Source organism: Dendrobates tinctorius, unplaced genomic scaffold (genome assembly GCF_039654945.1).
Source record: "Dendrobates tinctorius isolate UK_male_01 unplaced genomic scaffold, ASM3965494v1 ptg000129l, whole genome shotgun sequence".
In the NCBI taxonomy this organism is placed as follows: Eukaryota; Metazoa; Chordata; class Amphibia; order Anura; family Dendrobatidae; genus Dendrobates; species Dendrobates tinctorius.
The window spans coordinates 44,617,350-44,634,579 of NW_027361797.1; the positions used below are offsets into that span (position 1 = coordinate 44,617,350).

General features: G+C 46.5%; 1 long non-coding RNA gene across 1 annotated transcript; it reads left to right on the top strand.

Annotated features, from left to right (window-relative positions):
• The first annotated feature begins 531 nt into the window (after nucleotides 1–531).
• On the top strand, nucleotides 532–8,987 carry LOC141047888 (uncharacterized). Its single transcript, XR_012219925.1, has 3 exons — nucleotides 532–558; nucleotides 8,375–8,431; nucleotides 8,921–8,987. It is a non-coding gene; the product is annotated as an uncharacterized lncRNA (long non-coding RNA).
• Nucleotides 8,988–17,230: the final 8,243 nt, after the last annotated feature.

Consider the following 17,230-nt stretch of genomic DNA (forward strand, 5'->3'; position numbering starts at 1 on the left):
AAATAAAATGCGGACCATAGCACTGGCGAACACAGACAGAAAAGGGCCCCTGTGCAAGAGTAATACATGGGCCCTTTGCAGGACAAGATCTCCTAACAAATGAAAAATTGCACCTGCTTTGGAGGTAGAAATGGGCCCCCTTACCTTTCGGGCCCCTGTGCGGCCACACAGGTTACACCAATGACAAGTCCTTTCCATAATAAAACTCCTGCAGCTACAGTAGCAATAGTATCAGTTTTCACAGTACACTTATAAAATATATGAAACAGTTAAGAAATGCACCAACATAAAAAAATACAATATAATTATGATATGATCTTCAGGGGGCTGCAGCTCATTCTCCCACTCTTGTACACAGAAACCTTTTATCTGAATTTCTAAGCTACTTGTAGAAGGACTTGTAATCAGATATGATGTAATCAGGGCTATTAATCTTCCTCCAACAGATAATAACTTTGTCACTTGTTTTGTGTTCCGCCCTATATGTGGTGTGTATATAGAGGGCGATGAGCCGTCAGTATAACAGAATATCTACTACATCGAGAATACAAGTGACAGGTGAGTATACTGATGTACAGCAAAAATAGATAGCACTAAGTAGAGTTGAGCGACTTTTGCTTTTTTAGGGTCGCGTTTCGTTTCGTGAAACCCGACTTTTCCAAAAGTCGGGTCGAGCAAGATCGTCCGATTATAGGGAAAAGTCGGGGTCGTCCCGAAACACGAAACCCAATGTAAGTCAATGGGGAATAAAAGTCGGCAGTGAGAGGAGGACAGGAAACACACCTACAGTGCCCATTTGAATGCCAAAAGCATCAATTCTTCTTACTTAAGCTTGTCAACCTTAATTAACTTCATAATACAAGTTACGCACTGAAAAATGGGGGTTATTTGGCTAAAATTGTGGGGGGGGAGGGCTGGCTGCAGGTTTTCATGTGCCCTGGGCGAAAGAGCACCCCTTTAACACATACCACAACTCATCATGCTCCGATACGGCAGAGAAATAGCGGTATAGTACAATGAAAAATACCTCACTTTTTACATCTCATGACGAGGCCCATCTGTTTCTCCATACAGAATCATTGGTCCCATATAATGTTTGAAACAGTATATGATGAGCTCCACATAATGCTACAGTATATGTTGGTCCCCATGGATGAAGCTCCACTGTCTTATGGGCCCAAATAATGCTCCAAACATAATGGGCCCCATTTCTAATGCTCTAGTGTATAATGGGCCCTGTAAATGCTGCTCCAGTGTCTGATGTCCACCTTTGGAATGTTCCAGTGTATGGTGGGCCCCATCTATCATTCTCCAGAGTATAGTGCTCCCCAAAAATTGCTGTCCCAACATAGAAAACAATCAAATAAGTCTCCTCGCTAGGGAATCCCTGTACTTGTCTGGACAGGTGCTGTAGCTTGCTTAACAGCTCGCCAGCCGTTCTCACGCCCAGTATGGATTGCACGTGATTGCACAAAGGTTAGAAAGGGTACCGTATCCCTGGATAACATGTATGGATAGCGTACACATTCAAAATATATGTCTATACAGCATGAGGCAGGCTCAGACGGTGTTAGGCCCAGTATGGATTGCACGTCATTGCACAAAGGTTAGAAAGGGTACCGTATCCCTGGATAACATGTATGGATAGCGTACACATTCAAAATATATGTCTATACAGCATGAGGCAGGCTCAGACGGTGTTAGGCCCAGTATGGATTGCACGTCATTGCACAAAGGTTAGAAGGGGTACCGTATCCCCGGATAACATGTATGGATAGCGTACACATTCAAAATATATGTCTATACAGCATGAGGCAGGCTCAGACGGTGTTAGGCCCAGTATGGATTGCACGTCATTGCACAAAGGTTAGAAGGGGTACCGTATCCACGGATAACATGTATGGATAGCGTACACATTCAAAATATATGTCTATACAGCATGAGGCAGGCTCAGACGGTGTTAGGCCCAGTATGGATTGCACGTCATTGCACAAAGGTTAGAAGGGGTACCGTATCCCCGGATAACATGTATGGATAGCGTACACATTCAAAATATATGTCTATACAGCATGAGGCAGGCTCAGACGGTGTTAGGCCCAGTATGGATTGCACGTCATTGCACAAAGGTTAGAAAGGGTACCGTATCCCTGGATAACATGTATGGATAGCGTACACATTCAAAATATATGTCTATACAGCATGAGGCAGGCTCAGACGGTGTTAGGCCCAGTATGGATTGCACGTCATTGCACAAAGGTTAGAAGGGGTACCGTATCCACGGATAACATGTATGGATAGCGTACACATTCAAAATATATGTCTATACAGCATGAGGCAGGCTCAGACGGTGTTAGGCCCAGTATGGATTGCACGTCATTGCACAAAGGTTAGAAGGGGTACCGTATCCCCGGATAACATGTATGGATAGCGTACACATTCAAAATATATGTCTATACAGCATGAGGCAGGCTCAGACGGTGTTAGGCCCAGTATGGATTGCACGTCATTGCACAAAGGTTAGAAGGGGTACCGTATCCCCGGATAACATGTATGGATAGCGTACACATTCAAAATATATGTCTATACAGCATGAGGCAGGCTCAGACGGTGTTAGGCCCAGTATGGATTGCACGTCATTGCACAAAGGTTAGAAGGGGTACCGTATCCATGGATAACATGTATGGATAGCGTACACATTCAAAATATATGTCTATACATCAGGAGGCAGGCTCAGACGGTGTCAGGCACAGTATGGATTAGACGGCCCAGATTACACAACGGAGGAGCAGGGAGAGGTAAAGATTGCAAATGCTGGGGCCCTGGCCAAGCAAGGGGGGCCCACTCGTGGGCGTCGGTACTGGCACTGGGCCCCTCATAGTACAGCGGTGTGTCTGACGGCGGGTGTGCACCACCACCGTCAGAGACACTTGATTGCACTATGAGGGACCCTGTGCCAGTGCCCGCGCCCAAGAGTCGGCCTACCCACCTGTCCAGGGCAACGACACTCGCACGGTGTCGTGCGCTAGGTGGTGACCCCGGCCATGGGGGGGAGGCAGCACAGTTAGGGAGTTTTAGAAAGTGGCATATGTTGATGTTGGACATTCAACTGATGCAAAAGGCGAAATAGGTGAAGTACCAGGAAGAGGTGGACCAAAGCAAGCCATTTTTCTGTCACCCTATGTGTCATCAGGGGAAGGTGGGACAAAATCCTTGGAAACCCATGCGTGGTTCATTTTAATGAAGGTTAGATCATCCACATTTTGGGTTGACAGACGGGTCCTTTTTTCTGTCAGGATTGATCCAGCTGCACTGAAGACTCTTTCCGATAGCACACTTGCAGCTGGGCAAGCGAGCTCCTGTAAGGCATATTGGGCCAATTCAGGCCAGGTGTCCAGTTTAGTGGCCCAATAGTCAAAGGGGAATGACCTGTGTGGGAGAACATCGATATGGGAGGAAAAGTAGTTTGTAACCATAGTTGACAACTGCTGTCTCCTGTCACTTTCCATCGATGCAGTATTACCAGTTGTGTGAGCGGTATTTGAAAAATCAGTCCACAACATTGTCATGAAACCCCTGTCTCCAACGCCACTTCTGCTGTGTGCACCACGAACACCTCTGCCAAGCTGCCCCCGGCCCGTACGGCTCGTGTGAGAACCATCACCGCTGCTGTGTGCTGGGAATGCCTCAAGCAACCGATTTACCAGAGTTGCTTGTTTATTAGCCAATATTAGGTCAAGGTTCTCCTGTGGCATGATGTTTTGTAATTTGCCTTTATAGCGTGGATCCAGGATGCTGGCCAACCAGTAGTCATCATCGTTCATCATTTTGGCAATGCGGGGGTCCCTTTTTAGGATCCGCAAGGCATAATCTGACATGTGGGCCAATGTTCCCGGTGTCAATGATGCACTGCGAGTGCTGGGTGGAGGAGCACTTTCTGGCAAATCCACATCCCTCCAGTCACGCACAAACCCTGTACCAGACCTTGCCACGCCAACATTTTCACTTGCCCCACGAGATGCATCCTCCTCCCCTAAGTAATCATCCCCATCATCCTCCTCCTCCTCCTCCTCTTCTTCCTCCACCTCGTCCAGGAGAGGTCCCTGAGCAGACAATGGCTGAATGTCATCAAGGATTCCCTCCTCCTCTTCCTCCTCATCAACATTGGCTGCAGACACCTGCTCCTTAAGGTGCATCAAAGTTTGCATGAGCAGACGCATAAGTGGGATGCTCATGCTTAGGATGGCGTCGTCTGCGCTTACCAGCCGTGTGCATTCCTCAAAACACTGAAGGACTTTACAAAGGTCTTTCAGCTTCGACCACTGCACGCCTGTCAACTCCATGTCTGCTCTCAAAGTGCCTGGCCGTGTATCCTCCCACAAATGCATTATGGCCTGCCTCTGCTCGCACAGCCGCTCCACCATGTGCAGGGTGGAGTTCCACCTTGTTGCAATGTCGATAAGGAGGCGGTGGTTGGGAAGGTGGAGCAATCGCTGCAGCTTCTGCATACGAACGGAGTGTACAGGCGACCGGCGGATGTGCGCGCACAGTCTTCGCACCTTCTGGAGCAGGGCTGTTAACTCCGGATAATTTTTGAGGAAGCACTGCACCACCAGGTTCAAGGTGTGAGCCAAGCAAGGTATGTGGCTGAGTTTTGAAAGGGCTATGGCTGCCACAAAATTACGGCCGTTATCACTAACTACCTTGCCTGCCTCAAGATGTACACTGCCCAGCCATGACTCACTTTGTCGCTTCAAGTACTCGGCCAGCACCTCGGCGGTGTGTCTGTCGCCCAAACACATCATCTGCAACACAGCCTGCTGACGCTTTCCACTAGCTGCTCGATAGGGGGACACATCGTGTGCAACAGTGGCAGCTGCAGATGGAGTGCTCGTACGACTGCGCTCTGTGGACGAGCTGTCGCTTCTGGAGGAGGAGGAGGAGGAGGAGGGTCGAACGCCTACAGCCAACTGTTTCCTAGACCGTGGGCTAGGCAGCACTGTCCCACCACCGCTGTCCCCTGTGGACCCTGCATCCACCACATTAACCCAGTGCGCAGTGATGGACACGTAACGGCCCTGGCCATGCCAACTGGACCATGCATCAGTTGTGAGGTGCACCTTTCCGCTCACTGACTGCTTGAGTGCATGGACAATGCGGTCTTTCACATGATGGTGGAGGGCTGGGATGGCTTTGCGAGAGAAGAAGTGGCGACTGGGTAGGTCATAGCGTGGTACTGCATAGGCCATGAGTTCGCGGAAAGCTGTGCTTTCCACCAACCGAAAGGGCATCATCTCAAACGAGATTAGTTTGGCAATGTGGGCGTTCAAACCCAGTGTACGCGGATGAGAGACTGAGTACTTTCTTGACCTACTCATAGTGTCTGGGAGGGTGAGCTGGACTTGAGAGCTGCATATGGTGGAAGTAGCGGTGGACAGGGCGGACTGAGAGAGGGTTGATGATGGTGATGGAGTTGGTGTTCTTTCTGATGGCCTAGAATCAGTCTTTCGTTGATATAACAGTGGGATTCCCTGACTGCTGTGGCCTTGCAACGACACCTCAACATCTGCTGCTGTGCTAACCGGTGGGCTTACAGTGGGGGAAACAATGTAGCGTTGCTGACTACCTTCATTGTGATCAGTTGCACATGTGGCACTTGAGGTTTGGTGTTGTGTCCACGCTTGCAAGTGCATGCTGGTTAAATGTCTAAGTATGCAACTGGTATTCAAATTTTTCAGATTTTTCCCCCGGCTAAAGGTCTTTGCGCACTTCTTACAGATAACCTTGGCCTGATCATGAGGATTTTGTTCAAAAAAGTGCCACACTGCACTCTTCCTACTTTGGCAGACATTTTGCGGCCTAGCACGCTGTGATCTTTTGACCCTCTGGACAAGCTGTCCAGCAACTCTTTTGATGTTTGGAACCTGTCTTTGGAGTGCTCCGGGCCTGCCAGATAACAGCTGCTGCGATGTCGATGTCTGCTGTGGATGCTCCTCATCTGAGCTATTGGAAGCAGCACCCTCTTCCCCCAATGGATGCCAATCTGGGTCAACAACTGGGTCATCCATCACCTCCTCTTCTATGTCATGTGCACCTTTCTCTGTGTCACCGTGTATGGTGGTATAGTGTGCGGGAAGGGGCACCTGAGTCTCATCAGGGTCAAAATCTGGCTCTGTACACTGCGAGGACAATGTAGTGCTCTGAGTGAATGTACCAGCAGAATCATCCATCAGCGGCTGTGCATCAGTGCACTCCATGTCAGATTCATCTTGGCCTGGGTAATTCACCATTTCACTTGATAATCCAGGCATGGTATGTGAAAACAGCTCCATGGAGTAATCAGTAGTATGGCCTGCGTCATCCTTCAATCTTGGTTGGGGTGAAGGACACAAGGAAAGGTGTGGTTCATGAACATGAGCCTCCAATGACGACTCAGTGCTTTTACTTTTTACAACTGAAGAAGAGGAGGCGATAGAGCTGGAGGCTGAGTCAGCAATGTAAGACAAAACTTTTTCCTGATGCTCTGCCTTTAAAAGCGGTTTGCCAACTCCTAGAAAACTAAGCGTTCGAGGCCTTATGTAGACAGACGATGACGCAGGGTCAGCACCTCCTGCATTTGGTCCTATTTTGCTCTTGCCACTACCATCAGATCCACCACCAACACCATCATTACCAGCTGCCAACCCCCGCCCAATTCCACGGCCTCTTCCACCAGCCTTCCTCATTTTTGGTAGAAATGTAGACAAAATCCAACAAACTATATAGTAATGTAAAACAAGGTACAAGGTTTCTATAGGACAGGGGAGTTTTAGAATTTCTGCACACACTTGTGGACAGTGGACACTTGTGGATTGTGTGCGGCCCACTGATATCTGAGCGCTATGTGACACGCTCGATGGCACAGCTGCCTGTGACCAAAGTGACGAGAGCATAATGGAGATTTTGAATCTCTGCGTACACTTTTGGACACTGGACACTTGTGGATTGTGTGCGGCCCACTGATATCTGAGCGCTATGTGACACGCTCGATGGCACAGCTGCCTGTGACCAAAGTGACGAGAGGATAATGGAGATTTTGAATCTCTGCGTACACTTGTGGACAGTGGACACTTGTGGATTGTGTGCGGCCCACTGATATCTGAGCGCTATGTGACACGCTCGATGGCACAGCTGCCTGTGACCAAAGTGACGAGAGGATAATGGAGATTTTGAATCTCTGCGTACACTTGTGGACAGTGGACACTTGTGGATTGTGTGCGGCCCACTGATATCTGAGCGCTATGTGACACGCTCGATGGCACAGCTGCCTGTGACCAAAGTGACGAGAGGATAATGGAGATTTTGAATCTCTGCGTACACTTGTGGACAGTGGACACTTGTGGATTGTGTGCGGCCCACTGATATCTGAGCGCTATGTGACACGCTCAATGGCACAGCTGCCTGTGACCAAAGTGACGAGAGGATAATGGAGATTTTGAATCTCTGCGTACACTTGTGGACAGTGGACACTTGTGGATTGTGTGCGGCCCACTGATATCTGAGCGCTATGTGACACGCTCGATGGCACAGCTGCCTGTGACCAAAGTGACGAGAGGATAATGGAGATTTTGAATCTCTGCGTACACTTGTGGACAGTGGACACTTGTGGATTGTGTGCGGCCCACTGATATCTGAGCGCTATGTGACACGCTCGATGGCACAGCTGCCTGTGACCAAAGTGACGAGAGGATAAGGGAGATTGGATTGCTTTTAAAAAAGCAGTTTGCGGAGCAGTGGGTAAACAGCAATGCCAGCGTGTCAGGAAGCCTTAGAAGGCAGCCCAACAACCAACACCACTGATACACCACAATATAGCCTCCCCTTGCACTGCACACACAGTGACTTGTGTGTTGTGCAGGCCAAATCGCTAGCAGCAGAAGCAGTTTTTTTGTCTTCTTCCCTGCCTAACGCTCTCCCTACAGAATCAGCAGCAACCTCTCCCTATACTAAGATCGGCAGAAGTAAGATGGCGGTCGGCGTGCACGCCCTTTTATACCCCCTGTGACGCCCACCAAAGCAAGCCAATCACTTGCATGCCCTTCTGAAAGATGGTGGTGACCCGTGCCTATGTCATCACGTTGCCCACAGTGTCCGTGGATCCTGATTGGCTGAAAAAGAGCGCAAAACAAACTTTTGAAACGCGACTTTGGCGCGTAAGTCGCCGACCTCGTGGCCGACCTCATCCTAGGGTCGGGTTTCGTTTCATGAAACCCGACTTTGCCAAAAGTCGGCGACTTTTGAATTTTTTCGACCCGTTTCGCTCAACTGTAGCACTAAGTGATGTTATGTATTTTTATGTCAAAAAGGCAAAAGTAAGACAGAAGCAAAATATTTACAGGCAAATCAGAAAAAAATACAATTTCAAGCTTTCCGAGGCCAGAGGATCTTTTATCAGGCAAGTAATGACAGACCCGCCAGATGAATGATCCACTATCATTGGAAAACTTGGATGTATGATTTTTCTGGTAAGGTAATAAATGTATCACTACAGTAATACTTTTGTGTTTTGGACAAAAATGTATTAAAGGGGTTAACAGTCACTCTATGTGACTGCAAATACCGAACTGAGACAGGGTGCCGTGTGGACACTGTCACTATTTCCCGATATTCCTCATACTAGTCTGTGGTCACATGGCTGAATGCGATTTGCATGCTTGCAAGAGCGCAGAGTTTTCACTTGAAGCCTGGGAGACCCCTTTAATGTCACACAGGTGGGTGTACTGTAAAGTACGTAAATTGTGAACAACTGACGCCGGATCAGAATGAGAAATTTGGAAACTTTTGATGCTCATAGTCATTTATAATCACTGCAACCTGTGAAGCAAAATAGTCATGTGCTTGGGAGTTTTTACAATTGTAAATTTTCTTTTTTATATACTTGCAGCACAATGTCGTCTATCACTGACATTTTAAATCCTAACAATATTAAGATAGCCATGGAAGGTGTACTGGGTAAGTGACAAATTAAGAAATTATACTGGCTTTATTGTTTATTATTGTGGTTATTTATGAAGCAAGGGTCAGATGAGCAGAATTTACCTGTGTTGGAATCGGATAGCACCAGGGGTTGGATTATACTATTCTCTTCCATTTTTCAATGAAACTTGCCCATTCATGTCTAAGGATATTAGTTTTTTTACAGATACATTGCAATTATTAACATAAGAAACTACGGTATATCTGGTCTTGTACGTTTCTTTAACTGTAGTATTAAAACAGAGGTCACATGGATGTAAAAACTGACACTGAGATGGCATATGGCTAAAGGACAAATGAAAATATGGATGACTTTCCATCTGTTGGTCTAATCCTATCCTTTCTCTAAGAAAATAATAGATATACTGTATATAAAAGTGTTAATATAAAATGTTTAGGTAATCAAGGACTAATAATGGAAAAACACCGGCCTTTTTTTTCCTGATGCATCTTTTGTGGGTTTTTCCAGAAGTATTGGCCACCATCGGGGTTTTTAGGGCTTACTCAAGGTTTTTGTGACATCTTTTTAACTATCATTTTCTGCCCTGTCAGCAAATTGTCCTGTGAGTCTGTGCTATACACTGAGGAAAACTGCCAAAATCACTGTGAACAGGAACCAGCTAATAGGGCAGGAGAAGTGCCAATGTAACTGAGCACATAGGAACCAGATGACAGAGAATGAGAAGTGCTGATGTCACTGAGCACAAAAACAAACAGCTGGCAGGGAAGAAGTGCCGATGTCAATGAGCACATAGCAACCAACTGATGGGGCAGGAGAAGTGCCGATGTCCTGAGCACATAGGAACCAACTGAAAGGGCAGGAGAAATGCCGATGTCCTGAGCACATAGGAACCAACTGACAGGGCAGGAGAAATGCCGATGTCCTGAGCACATAGGAACCAGCTGATGGGGCAGGAGAAGTGCCGATGTCACTGAGCACATAGGAACCAAAATGACAGAGCAGGAGAAATGCCAATGTCACTAAACACATAGTAACGAGCAGACAGGGTAGGAGAAGTGCCGATGTTACTGAGCAAACAGAAAGCAGCTGAAAGGGCAGAAATGCCGATGTCACTTAGCACATAGGAACCAACTGTTTTCACACAGCAACATTTACTGTTGGAAAACACCCATGGAGTCAAAATCATCACTACACCTGTAGATAAGTTCCCAAAGGGGTATAATTTCCAAACTTTGGTCACCTGAGGGGGGATTCTGCTCTTCTAGCACTTAGGGGCTCTGTATATGGAGTCCACAAACTATTATAGCAAAATCTGCAATCCAGAAGGAAAATAGCACTTTTAATTTCCAAAATAGTGTCACTTGTCAGCAGTTTCAATTGTTTAAGCACATCAAGGACTTTCCAAATGCTACATCGTGTCCACTAATTATTTCAGCAAATTTTACATTCAAAAAGTCAAATGGTGCTCCTTCCCTTCTGAGTCCTGCCATGCACCAAAACAGTAGTTTTCCCCCACATATGGTGTATCAGCGTACGCACGAGAAATTGGATAGCAAATTGTATGGTGCAGTTTTTCCTGTTACCCTTGTGAAAATGCAAAATTTGGGGTTAAAAAACATTTGGGTGTGAAAAATGTGATTTTTTTAATTTTTTTTATTTTCACGGCTCAACGTTATAAACTTTGATGAAGCACCTGGGGGCTCATAGTGCTCAGCACACATCTAGATAAGTCTCCTGAGGGGTCTAGTTTCCAAAATGGTGTTACTTGTAGGAGGTTTCCACTGTTTAGGCACATCAGGGGCTCTCCAAACGCGTCATGACATCCGCTAATTATTCCAGTCAATTTTATATTTAAAAAGTCAAGTGACGCTCCTTCCCTTCTGAGCTCTGCCATGTGCCCAAACAGTGGTTTTGATCCACATATTGGGTATTGACATGCTCAGAAGAAATCGCACAACAAATTTTGGGGTCCATTTTTTTGTCCTGTTACCCTTGTGAAAATAAAAAACTTGGGTCTAAAGTAATTTTTTGCGGAAAAAAGTTAAATCTTAATTTTTTCCTTCCACATTCCATTAATTTCTGTGCAACTAAAGGGTTAATAAACATCTTGAATGTGGTTTTGACCACCTTGAGGGGTGCTGGTTTTAGAATGGTGTAAGTTTTGCTATTTTCTGTCACATAGGCCCCTCATAGTTACTTCAAATGTGAGGTGGTCCCTAAAAAAATGGTTTTGTAAATTTTGTTGGAAAAAAGAGAAATCACTGGTCAACTTTTAACCCTTATAACTTCCTAACAAAAAAATATATATTCAAAATTTGTGCTGATGTAAAGTAACCATGTGGGAAATGTTATTTATTAACTATTTTGTGTGACAAAACTTTCTGATTTAACGGCATAAAAATTAAAAGTTTGAAAATTGCAAAATTTTCAAATTTTTCACCAAATTTCCATTTTTTTTCACAAATAAATGCAAGTCATATCAAACAAATTACTAATATCAGCACAATATGTCATGAGAAAACATTCTCAGAATCAGTGGGATCCGTTGAAACATTCCAGAGTTGTAACCACATAAAGTGACATTGGTCAGGAAGGTGAAAACAGTCTTAGGGGGGTAAGAGGGTTAAAAGGACTCTGATCACTTAAAAAGTGTGTCCAAAATCAGAAAGGCTAACATCTAAGTATGTAAAATAATACTCAATAAATTAGTCTTCATATTGATTATTGCATGATAAACACAAGAATTTACTAAAACTCAAATGTAAGGAAATGTAATCTGTCATCCTAATATTTTAGTAATTCCCAAGATTTATTAAAATAATACACTTTCATTTATATTTGTTACATGATCATTAACCCCTTTCTGCCATGTGACGTACTATCCGGTCCATGTGCCCTGGGACTTAATTCCCAGGGACGGGATAGTACGTCACAGCAATTAGCGGCGCCCATGTGGTGAGCGCCGCTGATGGCGGCCGGGTGTCAGCTAATGATCACAGCTGACACCCGGCACAATGTGTCAGGGGCGGTCACGGACCGCCCCCGACACGTTAACCCCTTGTACACCGCGATCAAACACGATCGCGGTGTACCGGAGGTTAAAGGGAAGCATCGGCAGGGAGGGGCCTCCCTCCGTGCTTCCCTGAGCCCCCCACAGCAGCGCAATGTGCAGCGCTGCTGCGAGGGGCTCCATCCCTGCAGGTCCCCGAATCCAAGATGGCGACGGGGACCTTCGGGGCCTGCAGGGAGCTTTCTTCCTCAGTGCCTGCAAAGCGCAGGCACGAGGAAGCCTTGTGCAGTGCCTGTGACAGATCGCTGATCTGTCACCGTTATCTGTGATGTGACAGATCAGCGATCTGTCACATGAAAGTTATGTCCCCCCTGGGACAATGTAATAAAGTTAAAAAAAAGTGTAAAAATAATTGCAGGTGGAGGAACTACAGTGGTGGGAGGTGGAGGTTGGGAGGTAACCTGCTGTAGAGCACCGTGGCACGAATGCATTACATGCATCTGCTGGGTAGGAGATAGTGTTGCCATGCGCTCCACAACAGACCTGAAAAAGGTGTGGTTTGGCGAAGATCTTGCTTCTGAATGCATGGTTTGCAGAAGTGTCTTCACCTCCAGAATGCTGGAGTTGATCTGCTGAAAGCCTGCGGAGATTTGCTCTGACAAGACTTTTAGACAGTTCTGGAAAGATGCATTCAGATGCAAGAACTCTGGCGCATAACTCTTTTCCTGACCCCTCTGCCGCTGCCGCCCAGTACCCGCAGGTGTACTAGAGGTGGCAGGGGCAGAAGGGTGGGGTAAAGGGAAAGCGATCTCCTCACCAGCAGCTTCATGTAATGTAGGCGGCCACGATGCTCCTGTGCTGGTGGATGGGACAGATGGGTCGAATGTGTGGGAAGGCTGGGAAGGTGCAGATGTACCGGGGCGGTCGAAGTGTCCCTCGGTGCCGGTCTCCTCAGGGATCGCCTCAGAAGGGTGCAATCGTGCAGGCTCCCGAGTGCTGCTCACAGTGCTGTGGAATAAAGAAAAAAAAAACAATTAAAATACTGACATGGTATGGCCCTGGCTGAAAAAAAAAGTTACATCTAACATTTTTTTTCACATGTGGTGTGTAATATTTACCTTCTAGTGACCATTGTTTCCCGGAGGAACGACAGGGCTTGTGCGTACTTGTACTTGCTCCTGCGTCCTCCAGATCCACTCGGGGCCCGCATCTCTTTATTGAACTCCTTCTTGAAACGATCCCTCACAGACCGCCACCGATTCACAATTCTGTTCCCTGTAACGAGAAAGGAGTGGTTAGTATACAACATCAGTGTTTCCCAAACTCCAGTCCTCATGGTCCCCAGGGGTCATGTTTTCAGGATTTCCATAGTAAATAGAAATCCTGAACACATGATCCGTGGGGACCACGAGGACTGGAGTTCGGGAAACACTGGTTTACATCAAGCAACCGGTACTGTATATACTTACGCTCTTTAATCTGGGCCCGAACATCGAGGTCCTCCCAGCGGCCCACAAGGAGCGAACAGATTTCCTCCCAGAGTCGTCGGGTAACGATAAGGTCAGCGTGGCGGCGGTCAGCCATATTCCAGAGCGGCTCCCTTTCTCTGACGAGATCGATGAGGTGGTCCACATCGAGTCCTCCATCCTCACGTCAGAGTCGGAAGCACGCTGTGAAGGCTGTTAAAGAAAAAGACAAAAATAACATAATTAGCCTCCACAAAAGAAATGAAATAAAAAGTGCAAAAAAACAAAGCAAAAATATTTATACTTACACGCTGGTGACCGCCGCGTTGCTGTCGCCGACGACCCTGGGAGGCACTGCGAGGACCTCTTGGCCGAGCACCAGATTGGGAAGACTAGAGAAGAAAACAAAAAATGTTATGTCTTTGGATGTAGGCATTTGTTTGCTGTGTGTGGTCTGCAGAACATTGTTTTCTATGTGTTGTGTGTAGTGTGATGTTGTGTTTCTGCGTTTGATGCAAAAAACTTACCAATTGTGAGCCCACTCCAAGTGTCGGTCCACCCCTTCCTTCTTCTTCTGGGAGCTCCTCTTCATCTTGTGAATCCTGTTTTGAAATAAAAGGCAATGAATAGACATATATTACAGAGATGATGGATTTTGGAAATAAAAACTTACCGTCAAACGCTGACGATGCGAGGGAGGGCTCCCAGAAGATGATGTGCTGTCTTCCTGGTGGCCACACTCCATGCCTGTGGGTGGTGTTCCAGCTGCTGCCATTGCTGCTGCTGCTGCTGCTGCATCTATTGGGCGGCTGTTGAATAAAGAGAAACAAAGGGCCAATGAATATCTTGATATTCAATAGCCCTAGTTTGGAGGAATGGGGGATTTGATAATTACCGTCTCTCATCTGCTGCTGGCCTCCCCTCCTCAGCATGTTCCATTTGCTGCTCCATTTGGGGTGGTGGTGGTGCTGATGGTGCTGCAGTGGTCTCCTGCCTTCTCCTGCTGCGCTTGGTTGCTTTCTTGGGTGGCATGTTGGGTGTGGCTGTGGGTCCCACTGTCTTGCTTTTATATATGTCTTGTGGGCAGAACTACTGAGCATGCTCAGACCAAAAAAACCGGATCCAGCCACCGGATCCGGCTTTCGCCGGATCAGGTGCATTGCGGCGCTCATAGGCTTTCATTGTGTGAAAAAGCCGGACGCGCCGGATCCGGCGTGTCCGGCTTTTTCGCCGGAGACAAAAACGTTACAGTAGCCGTTTTTTCCAGACGCCGGATCGCGACACATTGCCGGATCCGGCGAAAACCGGATGAAACGCATGGCCATCCGGCGCGATCCGGCGCAAATGCAAGTCAATGGGGGGGAAACCGGATCCGGCATTGCATTTCGCCGGATCCGGTTTCTGTCAAAAGCGCCGGATCGCGCCTGACGGCGAAAACCTGATGTGTGAAAGAGGCCTAACCGTACTGACCCAAAGAATAAAACCGCTTTATCAATTTTACCGCAGGCGGAACGGTGTAAACGCACCCCCCAAAAGAAATTCATGAAACGCTGGTTTTTGTTCATTCTGCGTCCCAAAAATCGGAATAAAAAGCGATCAAAAAACGTCACGTGCCCGAACATGATACCAATAAAAACGTCAACTCGTCCCGCAAAAAATAAGACCCCACATGACTCAGTGGGTCAAAATATGGAAAAATTATAGCTTTCAATATGTGGTGATGCAAAAACTATTTTTACAATAAAAAGCATATTTTAGCGTGCGACAGCTGCCAAATATAAAAACCACCATAAATAGTAAATCAAACCCCCCATTATCACCTCCTTAGTTAGGGAAAAATAATAAAATTAAAAGAAAATGTATTTATTTCCATTTTCCCATTAGGGCTAGGGTTAGGGCTAGGGTTGGGGCTAGGGTTTGGGTTAGGGCTAGAGTTAGGGCTGAGATTAGGGTTAGGGGTGTGTTGGGGTTAGGGTTGGAGTTAGAATTGGGGGGTTTCCACTGTTTGGGCACATCAGGTGCTCTCCAAATGCAACATGGCGTCTGATCTCAATTCCCTCCAATTCTGCATTGAAAAAGTCAAATGGTGCTCCTTCCCTTCCAAGCTCTGCCATGCGCCCATACAGTAGTTTTCTCCCACATATGGGATATCAGCCTACTCAGGACAAATTGCAAAACAACTTTTGGGGTCCAATTTCTCCTGTTACCCTTAGGAAAATAAAAAATTTGGGGCAAAAATATCATTTTTGTGGAAAAAAATGATTTTTTTATTTTCACGCCCGGGCGTAATAAACTTCTGTGAAGCATTTGGGGGTTCAAAGTGCTCACCACACATCTAGATAAGTTCCGTGGGGGGTCTAGTTTCCAAAATGGGGTCACTTGTGGGGATTTTCAATAGTTTAGGTACATCAGGGGCTCTCCAAACGCACATGACACCCGCAGATCATTCCATCAAAGTCTGCATTCCAAAACGTCACTACTTCCCTTCCGAGCCCCGACGTGTGCCCATACAGTAGTTTTCTCCCACATATGGGGTATCAGCGTACTCAGGACAAATTGGACAACAACTTTTGGGGTCCAATTTCTCCTGTTACCCTTGGGAAAATAAAAAAATTGGAGACTAAATGATCATGTTTGTGGAAAAAATACGATTTTTTTATTTTCATGCCCTGGCATTATAAACTTCTGTGAAGCCCTTGGGGGTTCAAAGTGCTCACCACACATCTAGATAAGTTCCTTAGGGGGTCTAGGTTCCAAAATGGTGTCATTTGGGGGGGTTTCCACTGTTTAGGTACATTAGGGGCTCTCCAAAGGCAACATGACACTCTCAGAGCATTCCATCAAAGTCTGCATTCCAAAACGTCACTACTTCCCTTCCGAGCCCCGACGTGTGCCCATACAGTAGTTTTCTCCCACATATGGGGTATCAGCGTACTCAGGACAAATTGGACAACAACTTTTGGGGTCCAATTTCTCCTGGTACCCTTGGAAAAATAAAAAAAATTGGTGACTAAAAGATCATGTTTGTTGAAAAAATACGATTTTTTTTTTTTCACGCCCTGGCGTTATAAACTTCTATGAAGCACTGGGGGGTTCAGTGTGCTCACCACACATCTAGGTAAGTACCTTGGGGGGTCTAGTTTCCAAAATGGTGTCATGTGTGGGGGGTTTTCATTGTTTTGGTACATCAGGGCTTTCCAAACGCGACATGGTGTCTGATCTCAATTCCAGCCAAAAACGTCAAATGGTGCTGCTTCCCTTCCGAGCTCTGCCATGCGCACAAATAGTGGTTTACCCCCACATGTGGGGTATCAACGTACTCAGGACAAATTGCACAATAACTTTTAGGGTCCTGTTACCCTTGGAAAAATAAGAATTGAGGGTGAAAAGATCATTTTTGTGGAAAAAATATGATTTTTTAATTGTACGGCTGTACGTTATAAACTTCTGTGAAGCCCTTGGGGGTTCAAAGTTCTCACCACACATCTAGATAAGTTCCTTGGGGGGTCTAGTTTCCAAAATGGTGTCATTTGTGGGGGGTTTCCACTGTTTTGGTATATCAGGGGTTTTCCAATCGCGACATGGTGTCCGATCTCAATTCCAGCCAAAAAAGTCAAATGGCGCTGCTTCCCTTCTGAGCTCTGCCATGCGCCCAAATAGTCCAACAATAGCCCAACACAGACAGAAAGATAGACTGAGCAAAGACGGGGCCCAAGCTAACTAGATAGGAAAGGACAGGAAGGCTGCTGTCTGCAATCCGTGAAAAACCCTATGAAAATA